This window comes from Falco cherrug, chromosome Z (assembly GCF_023634085.1).
Source record: "Falco cherrug isolate bFalChe1 chromosome Z, bFalChe1.pri, whole genome shotgun sequence".
Classification (NCBI taxonomy): Eukaryota; Metazoa; Chordata; class Aves; order Falconiformes; family Falconidae; genus Falco; species Falco cherrug.
In genome coordinates this window covers 53,997,696-54,013,097 of record NC_073720.1, presented here as the reverse complement: position 1 = coordinate 54,013,097, position 15,402 = coordinate 53,997,696, and positions in this window count along the sequence as shown.

The window sequence follows — 15,402 nt, the reverse complement described above, 5'->3', positions numbered from 1 at the left end:
CCTCCTAATATTTTTAATTTGGGATCCAAGAATCAGTGAAAGACCTTTTAAAATGAGTTTCCAAGCATTCTGATGGAGGTTGCAGCATAGTGTGTTCCATCTTTTTTTTTTCCTAACAACACACAGTTCTGCTGTTGCAGATCACAGGCTGGCTTGGGGAAACTCCTGAGATATGGTGGACCTTCAGATCACCACTGGCTGTGGACAAAGTCCATCAGAGAGTGATGAGAAGGCATCTCAGCTTGATAGTCAAAGCAGCAGTGTCATACACAACTGGATTAAGTGGGGTCTAATTTCAGCTTTAATGGAAAGTAAGACTCACATTTCACATAATTTGATTCTTACAGAGATCTGGATGACTTAACTGTTCTTCCATTACACTCTGCTAATGGTCAGAGTGAAAAAAGGCTGTGATCCTTGAAGATTTGTGTCTTTAGCATGTTATGCCTCAAGCCCTCAAGAGGAAAATGAAGCACAGGCTATGAAATTGGTAGGATCTTATAATTCCTTTCTAGGCTGAAATATGTTTTTTGGCTCTTCTCCCAAATGCCTATTTCAAGGTGACACCTTTTCTGCCTGCCAAGAGAGCTGCAGGTGTCTCCTTGGTCTTGGGACCACAAAAGCAATGGCAACAGTTGGATTTCTGCATTTGCTCACTCAGAGCAGTAATGAGTTAGAGGAAACGGCATTTTTTCCACTTGCTTTTCTCATTTTGGAGCAGTGACTAAAGAGACATGGGCATTTCACTCCTCTCAGAAAGTTTATCAGACTAGCAGGAGAACTAACAAAGACAGTGTTCTCCTAAATGCAGCTCCATCGCAAAGATTTTATAGGATTTCACTCTAAGCAGCACTGCTATTGTTCCCCACTTTGTTCCATCCACTGTTTTGCCCCTCCAATTGGTCCTTAACAGCTGTTTGGATAAGAGACATAAGTTAATGAGGTAGTCCACAGGCCAAAGAAAACTCAAGTTGTAGTCCCTTTTACAGTGGATCTCCTGCCCAAATTTCACCTTCCACAGAACTTGTGGAAATTTAATCTTCTCAGATATTTGTGAATACTTTCAATGACTACTATAGGACAGAATGACTGATGGCAAGCAGACAGCATATTTATTTATCCTGATTCCTGATGAAAATCAGATGAGGTTTTTTCATTGGGAAGGAAGTCTTTTTCTTGAAAGATCCATTTCCTGATATTTAGGGATTTTGACAAGTGAAAATATTTAAGAAAAAGAAGGAAACAAGCAAAAGTAAATTTTGGTGCCCTCAAAGGACTAACATCCATATTCTAACAAATGCCTTAAGTATAGATAGTGAAGGCAGAAATTTCTGACTAAGGATTTCTATTTTTATTCTCACCCACACTACTTTATGGGTGGAACAAATCAATTTTCTGACCCACTCTACAAATAACCTTTCCTGCCTGCTGTCATCTTCCTTTGCCCTCCAAACTGCAGAACTAGCTAGAACTCTGCAGAGTTCCCAGCAACAAGAATGCATTACTTCTCAGTACTTGATTATTGCAACGGTGAGCTGAATAGAAAGAGCTCTGCTCCAGGTGACACTTGTCTTTGTCAGCTTGGTACAAGGTCATTGGAAAGAGGATAGTCACCTGGCTCTGAATGAGAAAGACTCCTGGATGTTGTTGGAGGCCAGTCAAGATGTCCTTCTTCATGGGTGATGACTCCTTTAGCACATCTTCACTTGTTGTTTAGGAAAGCTGGTACTGAATGGGCAGACTGGTATTACTAGAAAACTATTGACAATTACAGACGATGAAGTTTCTTTTCAGAGGAAATGGTTTTCTACCATCACCTGAGCTCCTTAGATGCCTCCAAGGCATTAACAACCTGCAAGCCCCAAAACTTCTTTTACTTTGCAGATGGATCTGTACCACACACACTTGCAATACCCATGCTCTTAGTGCATGGCAGGGAAGTCTGCCTGCCCAAAGTGCTGACTTACTGCTCTCGTCTTTTCTCCCTGAGAAAGTCCTAGGCCTGTACCTATCCAGGTATACAGCTATTAATAATATCTCACCTGGGAACTGAAATTTACTCCTGAAAAGAGCATATACACTGCCATTTCTGATAGAAAATGTCAAACCACTCAGTATTTCTTTTGTAATATCCTCTAGGGTGGAAGTGTTTTTTTTTAACAGAGATGGCAAATGCATTTCACACCTTAATTTCAGGACTGTCATTCAGAGAGATAAACAATAGACAGGAACTGAGAAGAAAGCTCCCCTTTCATGTCCCCAGTGGGCACATATTCTGCACAGCATGCTGCTCCGCCTGCTAAAGGAGTGTGGGCAGCTAGTTTATGCTGCCAGCTTGACCTGGTACTGTGGAACATCTCAGGTCTTTGCTTTGGTGTAAGGAAATCAATCACCTCATGGTGAATGCAGGCAAACTTTGTAAGTCAGACCAGAGGGCCATGAAAGGAGGATGGGGCATGAGGAAAGCAATAGCAGGGCTTGTACCCTCTAACAGAGAGGCAGCTGGACAGTATATGTCTCCCATTACATGATCTCCACCTGCTGCTTTAATAAGTTTTTCTGGACCTTGACAAGTCAGAGGAGTACCAATCTTCATTAACTTTGGTGTCTGACTGGTACACCCAAGCAGTAACTGGTGGAGATAATTGCCCACCACAGAAATTCTTCATGTGCCAAGGTTTTAAAACATTACAACTCCTTGCAGTTTCCTTCTGTCCCCATTGCACCCTGCCAAATCAACAAAGGACAGGTCGGTGGCCCCTGGCGTAGAATGCAAAGAAGGCACAATAGTGAAAACTTACAGCAGCACCTGTACAAGGTAGCAGTACTCTGGAAAGATGGAAGACTTTTCTAGTTTTCCCTGAGTTTCTACCAGCAAGTTCAGTCTCCAGTTGGGAAGAGCGCTGTGGTGTACTAGAGAAAGGTTCCCCATGACTGCCCTGGCAGAGCATCAGGCACAGTGGGCCATCAGGACCAACATGTCTGTGGATGCTGGTTTTGTTCCAAAGACATTTGAAGTATGTGTAACACTTATTGCCACTTTCCTGGCCAGGGCCAGGTCTCTGTCACACTTGGCTGTCCAGAGGGCTCTTAGGGCACCAGATATGAGGCATGGTTTCCTCTGGCTGCTGAAATGGCAACACAACTCCTCTGCAGCTCCTGGTGCCAGTTCTCTAAAGCATGTCCGGCAACAAGTGAGCTCATACGACTTGAAAATCAGGATGAAATACCTCATCAATTTGAAATCCATTCTTCTGGGGTGCTTGTCTGGATTATTTTTTTAAAAAAACTTTGTTTTTTTAAATCATTGACCTCAGACAAACCAGTGGATAAATTATATTTTTTCCTATGTCAACTGTTTGTTATCAGAGGAAATGTCCTCAGAGTCAGGACTTGCTGTTTTTTGTGTTTTATCTGTGCAGCAAATTCCATTAAGTGAAATTTAATGCCAAAGCTCTAAGATCTGCATTCCTGGGGAATGACTGTTTGGGGGGCATTGTCTTTGAATCGAGAGCAAACACAAGCTGATAAAACACTTGTTGGATTATTTAGTCATGCCATCTTTTGCTGGATAGCTAACACACACATAGAAATCACTAGAGGCAAAAATATTTCCTAAGTGGAACATTGATGATTCCTGAAAGATACAGCAATGGTCTAAGGCAAGTAAGCAACCCTACTGATGATTAAACTGTTCCTGACATACATAACAGCCTGAACAAGATCTCCCTCTGCCCCCTCAGGGTGACAAATCTTGTTTGTATCTGGCGATGTTGTGCAGCAAAGCACACAGGGAAATAAAACATGACCCTATTTCATCTTCTCAAAAACAGAACTGCGGCTGATTCTTCACCACTTTGCATTTCATTTAGCAACAGCTAGAGGAAGCCTAAGTTTCCTTCTTACCCTCACCTGTAGAAAGACCGGCAGAGCAAGCTGGGGCAGAACAGCTCCTTGCTCTTCTCAGGGGCCAAGGGTCTGACAGCATTGTCAAGCCTTGTAAGACGCTGCCATTTTGTTAGGGACGCACTGCACTGCTTGTCCCCCTCAGTCACCATAGCTTGCTGTATCTATGTAGGTGAGGAAACTCACCTATGGCAGGCACATTAGTCAACAGGGACAAAGGACTTGTCTCTTTCTCCCCTCTTCTCCCTCCTGTATCCTATTATTTTCAGGACATAAGAGAATACATAGACAAATACCAACACAACTGCTAACCTAGTAGCAAGACTCTGTCAAGACCCTCCTGTAGCACTGCTGCTTGTATCAGACATGAAGGTTTTGTTGAAGCCCCTTTAACTTAAGGTTGATGTGCTTATGAAAATCAGTATCTAACCTGTTAGGCTGCAGAATATGGCTTACGCACATGACTTGCATATGGATCAGAAGCTCAGGGATGAACAATGCCCAAATAGCAAGAACTGTTGGATTTGTTCAGGTCCATGTCTTTGGCCGCTATGGATTTTGGAGAAAACTGGCCAGTGAACACAAGGTGCAGTGTTGTTTAATAATTGTTGAAACACAAAAGCAGCACAACTGTCATGATGATCTCAGACCTAACAGTGTTCACGTTACTTGGTTGATACCCGCATGGTCCAGACCCAATTCTGTGACCATGAACAGGCTGTTAGTTAAATCAAACTAGCCACTAATCAGTTAAGATGCAGCAGAAAGACTTCTTCCAGAATGGGCATAAACCACTTCATGCTCCTTAATTTGAGATCAGGCCAAGCCCAGACTTCTTCAGCAGCCTGCCTTACTTAGGTACATGAGGTCATGGTCAGCCAGAGCAAACTGCCCTTTGGTTTCTTTTGCAAAGGAACGGTACTTTCACAGACTACCTTCCCAGAGCTGCCATGCTAAACCTGATTTATGTAAGGGGAGGCAGAAACCACAGGTTGCAACAACATTTTATTCTGCAATATCCATTAATTTACTACTCTTCCCTGAAGGTCCAAATTTTCACTGAACAATGGCTCAAGTGTTATCATCTGGCTGAGGACATCTCTGCACGGTGGAGTGATTGCTCAGCTTTGCAGAAACAGCTGAGGAATATGCCTCTGACTCTCCCCTGTCTTCAGACTAGGTGCAGAGACTTTTCAAAGCAGTGCACTGGGAGATTTTAGTGCCTGAGGAAAGAGGATGAGCCTACACCCGTCTAAGCCTGACATAAGCGAGCTGCAGAGGGCTAGAGCAGTGCAGGATGAGGTAACCTCTCTCAGGATCCCCAGCATAAACACTTCTCCAGCCCCTAAACAGACTGCTTCTGCGGCTGCACGTGAAAGCACAGCCCCGCACAGAGAAGACACAGCCACATGGTAGCAATTGCCTGACTGGGATGAGGGAAAAAGCAGCTCAGATCCCTGCACTGATGTGTCCATAGTAGATATGGGGCAGGAGCTTTAGTCTTCCCTTCTCAAAGTGAAAAACAGCACTTCATGTACTAGCTTACTGCCTACCCCAGCGCAGAGCTCCTGCACTCTTCCCTGCTGGAGCTGCTTATTGCAAGGTGCAGTAGGTGCCTTCGCTCTTGTAATGCCAAAGACTTTTACAAATAGGCTTGTTGCAAGTAGAAACTTGCAACTCTGCAGCCTGTCTTCTACTCACAGATTAGTACTTTTTCACCCAAGATGCTGTGGTTGTGTTTTCCAGACCATCTGCTGGAGTGTTCTCCCTTTGTTGTTTTGCTGCTGTTCTCATGGTCTTGTACCTGTGACTCTGCCAGTGTTGCTGTGACCAGCTCCCACGGGAAGCGACTGCCACCGATGTGAGACCTCTGCCTACTTCCCCCCTTTTTCCCTGCTTTTGGTTGCTTTGGTTTGTGTCTGGGAGTCTGTTACATGTATGCACAAAGCTTAACAACCTGTCAGTGTGCAGCCCTTCCACCTGAGCAAAGGTTGCATTAGCGTGTACCATAGCATGCCTTAAGCAGGGAGAATCAGGACGCAGTCTGGTGCCTAATGAAAACCTTTATGATTGGCATTGGGAGGTATTACAGGGGGATCATCTGCTGCCCTGGAGATGAAATCAGGAAGAAGACACTTGTCTCCATTACCTCCATTGTTTCTCCCCCTACTTGCTGCCAGAGAGTTTTTCCCTTTCCCTTTTCTCTTTCTTTCACCTGATTTTTTTCTTCCCCAAAAAGTAACTTTCACCATTACAGTCAACGCTTGCCATCAGCTACAGATCCTGCTAATAACAGTTGTGCATCTGTCTCAATATATTTCCTGCAGCATGTTTCATGCTGTATAAATGACAAAGCCAGAGAAATCGTAGTTCTTGGGTAAGGCCTTACCCAGGAGTCCCTGGACTCGTTGACAAGGATGGGTGTGCGTTCAGTTTCAGCTCATGGATTACTCTGTGCTGCCTGCAAGGGAGCGGGCATAGTCTGGGAGACTGCTGGGGACCCCACTGAGGGCTTCTGGGGCTCCCACTTTGTGAACAGTCCCTTCTGAAAACCTCAGTGCCTAGGTCAGTTAGATTTGGGTGCCTGAATGTCCTTAGGAAGTTGCATGTGTGCAGCAATCCTAGCTGAGCGTGCTAGATCTCTGGTCTGGCTGAAGAACTACCAGGTAAGCAGGCTGATGGCCAGAAGTGCTAGGCAGCATCCTCATGCCCATGATGTAGCAGTAGGTGGTGTGGGTTGCTACTCTAGATGCAGTAACACACATCAGTTATGATTGCTTTTCAACCATGGACAGCTAAATTTGCTAGAAAACCATTGATCAACCTGACAAAGTTAATTAACTACAATGGGTCCACTGTAAATGCTGCTGTTCCCTCTGCTGTGTAGGGCATCAGTTGCCCCCCACCCCCCACCCTGTAAGGAAGTTTTGCCTTCAGCAGGACATGTTTGATTGGGAATGTGAGTGTCCAGCTGGAAAGAGTGAGAGCTGCTGGGCAACAGCTACTTCGCCTGATTGAAAGAATACAACTGTTGCTGAGCTCTGTTGCCAGTATTACTATGATTATGAATTCAGCTCAGTTGTTCGTATTTTGTCATAGGCATTTTTCATGGATTAGGCATTCAGCTTCCACACTGCATTAAAACCATGATCTGGCTCCAGGTCTCTCTGCTGACCCATTGTCTTGCTGATCCTAACAGGGTTAAGGTACTCAAAGGGACACAATTTTGGAAAACTGGTAGGAACTACCTGATGCTTCATAGGTGTCAGACAAACATAGCAAACAGATGATGTCAGCTCCATGGTAATGAGACAAAAAGGACTTACATCTGCTAAGAAATACTCACGGCCAGCTTCTGACACCCTCCGTCTTTTCTGTCTTATCTGTGCATGTGAGAGAAGACACTTGCAGTATTTGCATGAGGTGGTACTCCTCAGGGGGAGTGGAATGATCTGCGTCCAACTGCTGGTAAAGTGCTAATGCTACGGAAATCCCAGGAGCCAGCATTTTCTAAAGGATTAGTACAGTAATTAACAGGCTCTCTAAACATCTCTGAGTTTCCAGAAGTACAACTTGAATGACCTCACCTCAGAGGCCGAGGTTTCCTTACTAGACTTTGTACTTCATGCTGTTCAGCTAGGAAGTATAATGGCTTCAAAAATAGTTTTCCCCATCAGAGCATTACAGTATAGGATATGTCCTTGCATGTTCCAGTGTGTATCTACGCTTTGTTACAGAGGCCAGGCTGGTTTTCCAAGGATCCAGAAAAGCACTGAGTTAGCTTCAGGAGTCCAGTTTTGCAGGCAGCGCCACTGGGACATGCAGCTGGACTTCAGGAAGTCTCAGGGTTCAATGAAACTTGTGCAGCTGTGGCTTTTCCTGACTGCACAAGTCTTGCCTCTTTCCTCCACAGCACAGCTCTCCCCAGCATCATGGCAGGTCTGTGACTCATTAAGGGATGGCCTTTTATCCCTCTCACTGCAAATTGCCCAAGCAGCAGTGTAGTAATGAGACCACCTCAGGGTTACTGCCGGGTGACTGTGGCTCTCATTTATGGGGTGGTGGATGCCAGCTGAATCACAGCTCAGGACTCCTGAAACCTGCTGCTGAGCATAATGTCCAGGCATGGCACACTCTCTGTTTCACCCTTCCTGGCTGTTTTTCTGCCCCCTTCCAAACTGGCTGGGCTGCAGCAAGCAGTGTGCACAGTGTCACTCAGAGCTGGGGCGCAGGCAGGGCTGAGCCCAGCCCAGCCTGGCTTTCTGGTTGTTGACAGAGGGTGCGTGGGCAGGACATCTGCCCCAAGTTGCTGGGTGGTTTCCACGCTTCCCTGTCCTGTCCAGTTCCAGATGCCCTCTCTGCTCCTATCCATCCGCAGGTGACAGTGCCCAGGAGGAGTGTGAGCGGACTGTGGCGAAAGCAGCCTTTTACTCCTCCTCACCTCAGCTCCACAGCCTTCTCCTCCCTGCCTTTTTCTCTCTTTGTTCTTCCGCTTTCCCCCAGCTCACCTTTCCAGGATGCCCTGCCCCTGCTTTTCTGACTGCAGTGTCTCTGGGGCAGGCTGGAGGAGCCCACAGGGAGAGGCAAGGAACCTGCCAACCCTTCCAGGCGCTGCCCTTCTGTCCCACTGTTGGGGGCTGCCAGGAGGACAGCTGGTACCCTCAGCTGTACAAAGCAGCCCAAGATACTTAGCAGAGAGTCTGTCATCTTGTGCCTGAGGGTGAATGTGAGGAGAGTGAAGGGGAGGGAATACCTCTCCCACTGTGCACTGCTTAGAAAGAAACACGGTTTGTTATGATGCCAGAGCATTAACCATGTTATTGCTTAATTTGCCTTGTGGGCCTCTTGCATGGCTTACATCATAGCATTTCAGCTCAGACCCATATGTTATCAGCTGCTAAAAGGACTAATCTGAAAAATATCTGACACTGTATGTAACTCTCCTAGCTGCTGAAATATTTTGCACAGATTCACTGTGCTTCTGTTAACACTCTCTTAGATGCCCGTAAAAATGCATTAAAAAGACACAAGCAGATAGATGCTTTTGTACCTCTGAAACCAAAGATCACACCCAGTTTTGGGACAGCTCTCATCTTGAAAGAAGAAATTAAAGATAGGTTTTCCGAAGAATAAGAACAGGCAAAAATTTCCTTTGCAACTCTAGTTCAGATTTGTCTCCTTCACCTATTTGATCACATACTCCGTCTGATAGTCTGGGCTGCACAAAATGTGCAGTGTTTGATTGATGCCTTGCAGGCAAGCACAAGTCCTTCAGTGTGCAAGGCATTCACAGCTGATCCCAAAGGCAGGTAAAACTGGCTGGAGTTTGTGACCCAGTCAGACTCCACTTCCACTGAGCCTGATGTTGTGGTGGACAAGGCATCTGCATCTTTCTTGTTTCTTTGCCCTTGTGGTTTGTCAACACCACAAGAGACTTTTTGGTCTTTATTTATGGGTTTGTGTCCTCTATCTGGCCAGTACACCTGCATTTTCACTTCTTTACTGTACACTTTTCATCCCAGAGCCCCATTTGGCTGGTGTCACCAGGCTTGCAGGCTGTATTTGTCTCCCAGGCACCAGCTCAGGCCATAAGTGTGATTGATCCAAAGGGCGAGGCTGAATTTAGCCCCCCTGAGGTTAAGAGAAACCCCTCTACTGGCAGTTCTACATAAAATATGGCAGCCTGGGAGACAGATCACGTAGCATTGTCATCTATAAACCTGTCTTGGAAAGGAAGAGAAGTGTAGCTGGCCATAGTCAGTCTGAACAGACTGGGTCTGTTCAAGACTGGAAGGGAATATTCCCATTCATGTGAAGTGCCTCATCCTGAAGTCCCTCAGAGAGAGAGCGAGTATGGGTAGATGCAAAACAGCACAGTGTATGCAGCTGGATAAAGCAGATCCATCCCTCCTTATACCAGGAACAGGAGGGACATCTAACAAGTAATTGCATATTTGAAGAAGAAAATTTAATTCAGCCCTTCCAGCTAGCTCATAGAGGAGATGTCTTGGCCAAAGCTGAGTCAGTGTCCTTAAACCAGTTTTTCTTGCCTGCTATAGAACAGCCTGAGAAAGCTGACGTGACTAAATGGGCTAGCAGTTACTTTCACAGTCTCTCTCCCTCCTTTCAGCATGCCCATTTTTTATGAGACCTTGCAGCAAGCAGAACCTTCGATAATGGTCTAAGGCTAACTGGGTCAAGTCTTTTGTGCAGCCCATGTCTGGGTATGTGTGCTGCCTGCATTTATGCGGTTGGCACCATACCACTTGAAGAATACAGAGAAGAAAACATTTATTACAGCTGGTAACTAGATAAGACTCTGGAGATGTCACAGATTTTTTTTCAAAATCCTTTTAATTTCAAAAATAATCACCTGACACTGTTCAAAGACTGGGTGACCTCCAGACACTGTTTAAAGACCTCCATGCATAAGAGAGAATTAAGGGGCTATAGGGAATTAGTTGCCCTAAAGGACAACTGTGACTACACCCCGGTTTCCCTTTTATTTTGTCCATAACTTCTGGAAACCCTTTCCTATTGCATTCAATTAGCCTTCAGCGCTCTTAATCTGAAATTGACTTTGCCTGTCCCCTACTTGGGCTTTTTCTAATGCATGAATAGTACCGGATAGGATAGATCAGCATTAAAGAGAGACCAGGAATCTGATCAAATTTCTGGCTCACTTTTGCCGCCTACAGCAACACAGTCTACACATCCAGAAAATGATTTTCTGAGAGGCTGCACTTCAAAGCACAAGTTGACTCAAAAATAAGATTAACCTTCTTGACTTTTACCTTGCTTAGGCTATTTCTCACTTCCACAAGTGTCTTTTATTTCTCTTCCAATTGCACAGAAACCAGAAAGTAACTCAGCACCATCAACTAAAAAAAAAAGCCAGGTGATGCATTTCCACATGATTAAACCCTTTATGTTTTCTTTTTCTAAGTGCAGTTTCACATGACAAAATTTTAGAATTACAGGTATGTCTTTAATAGACTTTTTAATCAAAAAGTTATAACAGTTAGGGAACAAGGGACTTTTGGCTCCATTTGGTGCAGAATAAAGTAGGGAGTCAATAGAACGCCAGTGCTATAGGGTAGCCTCCCCATCTTGTGACCTCTCATGGGTCAGATTGTTAACAAAGATACAGATTTTAGTAATTATAGCTGTGACAACTATTATTGGACATAAATGTTGCTGGGCACCTTCTTGTGAGAAGGGACTGCTTCAATACCTTGGCAGACACAGGAAATGTAGGCTGTTAACTGGGAAAACAACAGAAACAGACAAGAGGCAAGATGGGCCACTGAAGAACCTGCCTATCTTGGTCCATCTTCACCTTTCACAGTGCCTGTCCCTGAAATACACAAGTCCTGTTCAGGTGGAGCACTCCTTTCCTTGTGGCTAGTATTAAGAGGTCTTCTCCAGCAGTATACACCGATTTGTTTTCCCCCTGTGAATAGCTGTAGTGAGATGACGGTCTGTGAGCGCCTAGCTGAGCCTCTGGGCTGAGGCATGGTAGGTCCTACAGACAGGGGCAACTGAAGAAGCAACAAAACTGGCAATGCCAAAATGCAACCTGGTAATTAGTGGCAAGCCTTGCAAGGAGTCCACAGCATACCTCAGACAAACCCAGCTTACTAACCCCCGTGGTCCTGTGGGGCAGTGAGAAAACATTACCCGATCTGCCACTAACCTCTGCAGAAACAAAATTCTCAGTTCTCTGCAAGTGAAAAGCTGCGTCAGCTGGATGAAGCGTGGCAAGACCGAAACATTCTCATTATGGGAAGGTGCCCTGGCTGCAGTCACCCAAGATTTATGCTGTGATCTTTGAGAAGAAGAATGAGATGGATGAAAGACCAACAAACAAAACTTTGTTCCCATTTGGGTGTGAAAAACAGAGTTTTGTTTTCTAGCCATTTGTGGTTTTGCTGTGTGAGGCCAGGGTAGAATTAGGTACATGGTAACCAGGACAAACACCAGACTGAGGATTAGGCTCAGCACTTATGTACTGTTTTGGAAGTCAGGTGTGTTTCTGCTCAGAAGTGTGGAAAAGTCAGAGCAGCAAGGATAGAAAAATGTTCTAATGAGCATAATTCAAACATCACACAGGCCTGCTAATTGGCACAGTGTCTGGGATTTGTTAGCAGATGACAATATTAATGCTCCAGCCAATTAGTTAAATCACCCTTCCTCCATCCTCAGAGTAAATAAGGAAAAGCTTCAGTTTCTGGAAGCATACTTCTGGTAGTTGCAGAAATCCAGTGTCATTTTCTTTCTGCCGGGGAGGGTCTCAGCTTGCCAGAAAGCAAGCAGACCTCTCCTCACTGTATGGCAGATTCCTTTGCTGACTGAATGGCACCACTTGCTTCATGTTTATTTTCCTCCAGTCCTGCTCACACAGGGGTAACTTCTGTGGGCTGTTTCTAGCCACTGAGCACAGTTGTTTGCAATGGAGAAGCAAGTGCTGTCTCTTCTTCAGTGACAGTCTGCAACCTTATGGAGCTGGATGATTCAGTGGTTCCATTAGTTTCCTTCTTCCTTTTAGTACATGCTCTTGATGACGAGGCAGGTGTTCCTGTTAACTTAGGAGACACAAGAAAGATGACTGCTGTGCACAGCTTCTCTAGGATAAGCTTTCTATGAACTATTCAAAGTGCTTGTCCTGTCCCTGGCCATTGCACTCTGGCTGCGGCATGTAGGTGTCAGGGTAGCGGGGACCACACATGGCATCAAAGCAGAGCTGCAACTCCCAGCTATTCAGCCCAAAGGCTTGTGTTACTGTCCCTAACAGGGGTGGGGCATGCCTAAGCATTATAGCTATAATAAATTCTTGCTCCCTTTCATTTAGCAACAAATTTATGCCTCTCCTTTCCAGTTACGCACACTTAACTGTTCCTGTCTCCTCTCCCCAAAGGTCTTAAATACTCACTGCTGGTCAACTTCTTGCCCTATTCCACATGGAGATGGCCAAGGAGACATGTTAGGCAGTCCATAGGAAATGGGAGCAGCAGAGACATGCTCTTTGCTTCTCATCTTTGAAGCTGATTGTGATGTTTCATATGCACCCTAAAAGTAATTTTCTGAGCACCAGCAATCATGGTAGAAGACCAAACCATTCTACTGAGCACTCCAAACAGCTTTGTTGTGTTTCAGCTGCCAGAAGGGGCCTGGAGATATTTTTCTCTCTTTTTCTATTAATGGCATCAGTCTCAGATGCATTTTTGGCCCGGGGTCCTTCTGAGAACTGGGGCATTGCATGGGATTGGTATTTCATACTCCAAACATATGCTACTTGCAGCTGAAAATTCTTGCAAATTAGCTGAAAGCCCGGAAGTATGTTAGTAGTAAAAAACTTCAGCTGTAACAGTGTTATGTACAATACAGCCCTATGACATTATTACTGTCATTTACATTAATAGCATTAGCAATCCTAGTTTTAATCCCAGTCATTGCATTACTGATTACTATTAACAAGGCAGTTATTCATGCCATTGCCAAACCTTTGCAGCTTTGTGAATGAAGGCAGAAACCTTTGTTATCTTTTGAGAAGCTGCAGAGTACTCATCTGCACAACCAAACTATGATGGTACTGAGGCTAATCAGCACATGCAAATAAGGGCTACAATTGTTGTAGAAGGTTTTCTCTTCCAGGGCAAGTCATTAGTCTTCAAAGACCAATAAAAGCAGAAAAGTTTCTCCTGGGAAGGGTAGGGGTGAACGCTCTGTGCATTTAACCCAGTTATCTTCTTTTCTGTGTTAAAAGGTAGCAACCTTTTCTGTGGGGAGGCACAAAAACATAAATAATTCATTAATACGATTCTTTCCCCAACTACTTCAGAGCTTTTGCACTTCCCCAAGCCTCTCCTACCTCAGGCATTTCTCCTGTTTAATGCAATAGTGGAAAAGGCTGTTCCAGAGAGGTGGGATTCAGCATACATGACACGGGTAATTTTGTACTTGCACTGCATGAATCAGATACCCTGGAGACACAGATAGTGGGTAATTTACTAGTCTGAGTATAAGAATGGGAGCTAGGACCACCATGTTTCAGCAATTCCTGGAAATGTCAGCTGCTGAACACCTTCCCACTGGTAGATCAATGGTAACTACCACAGCAGAGAGCTTGATCTGCACTTCAAAATCTTTACAGAAGCCTAGCTAAGTAGTCGTGTGGGCAGTGGATGCTCAGTTCTCTGCTGTCACTGCTACTTTGCTCTCAGCAGTAAAGGGGATATCGTCTTTTCTTAGAGGGATTCCAGCTTGCAAAGTCTTGGAGACTCTCACAGACAGATCAGACCTTTTAGAGTTATGAGTCCTCTAGGAGTGTTTACCTTTGGATGAATGCAGTTATGTGCTTTAGGCAAAATAAACACCTTGCATGAGCAGTGGATGCATCCAGCAAATTCTTGCCACATGAGTTCAATGTTTATCTACAGGTGGATGGGACAGCCAGTTACAGAACTACAGTCACTGGACAGTCATGTTACTGCTTGGATGTACAAGGATGGCTGTGACCTTGTTGTCTCATCCCCAGCCACCAAGCAATAGTGCCACGTAAACCAGCTGCCTTCTCCTCCTGAAGAGCCTGTGGTGAATCTTCTGCCAGCAACAAGCTGAGGCTTCATGTTGGTAGTAAATGAGAGCCTCCGCTGTTGAAGCGCTGTCTGTGCCCCCAGGCTTTGGAGGTTTCTAACCCAGCCTGCAGGCTGAAAGTTCCTGTTGCACTTCATCATTTCAGCTTCCACCCACCACCCCTCCAAGAAATCAGGGAAAAATTTGCTTTTTGGTGAAAAAGATTGTTAAGATTCTAAGTCATCAGATGCCTCTGTTCTGAAGTAATTCTCACTACCATAGCTGTCATAGCAGAGTATCGACACAATGTCTGGTTTCAGGCCAGCATACAGAAAGCCAAGCTGTGCAAGCTGTGCTTTTGTTTCCTCCTGTTCTGAAAAGCATTGCTGCAATCCTGGGTCTCCTCACTGGCTTCAGGAAGAAAGCCCTGGATAGGTGTCTTCAAGCCAAAGGGCTTCCCTGCCAGCTGGGGAGCACTTAACACCCCTGAAAGCAAGTTGCAGCCAAGAACGGCTGACCTTTGAAGCCTCCACACACGCCTAGGGCATGACGCACTGCAACACACTCAGATGGCCGCCCTATTAGAGCAGTGCTCTGAATACTTTTGGAGCTCCCAGGTCAGCCAGGTCACTGGATGACACTCCTTAACTGCAAGGGGTTTTGAGCTTCTGCTCAGGTCAGCATCACCATATTCCACAGGCAGTATGGCACATTACCCACCACCTCAGTTTGCAATGAGTAATAACTTGATATGGGCTTAGTGGCAAAGCTGTTTATCTTTTACTCCTGAGACAGAACCTCATAGTATCCCCTTTGTTCTGCTTCCTCTTAGAAGCATTTTCTATTTCCTTAAACCTGAAAATGTGATGCATGCATGTAGGAAGGGGTAGGAAACAAAAAACCAGCCCTTATAGATCTTCA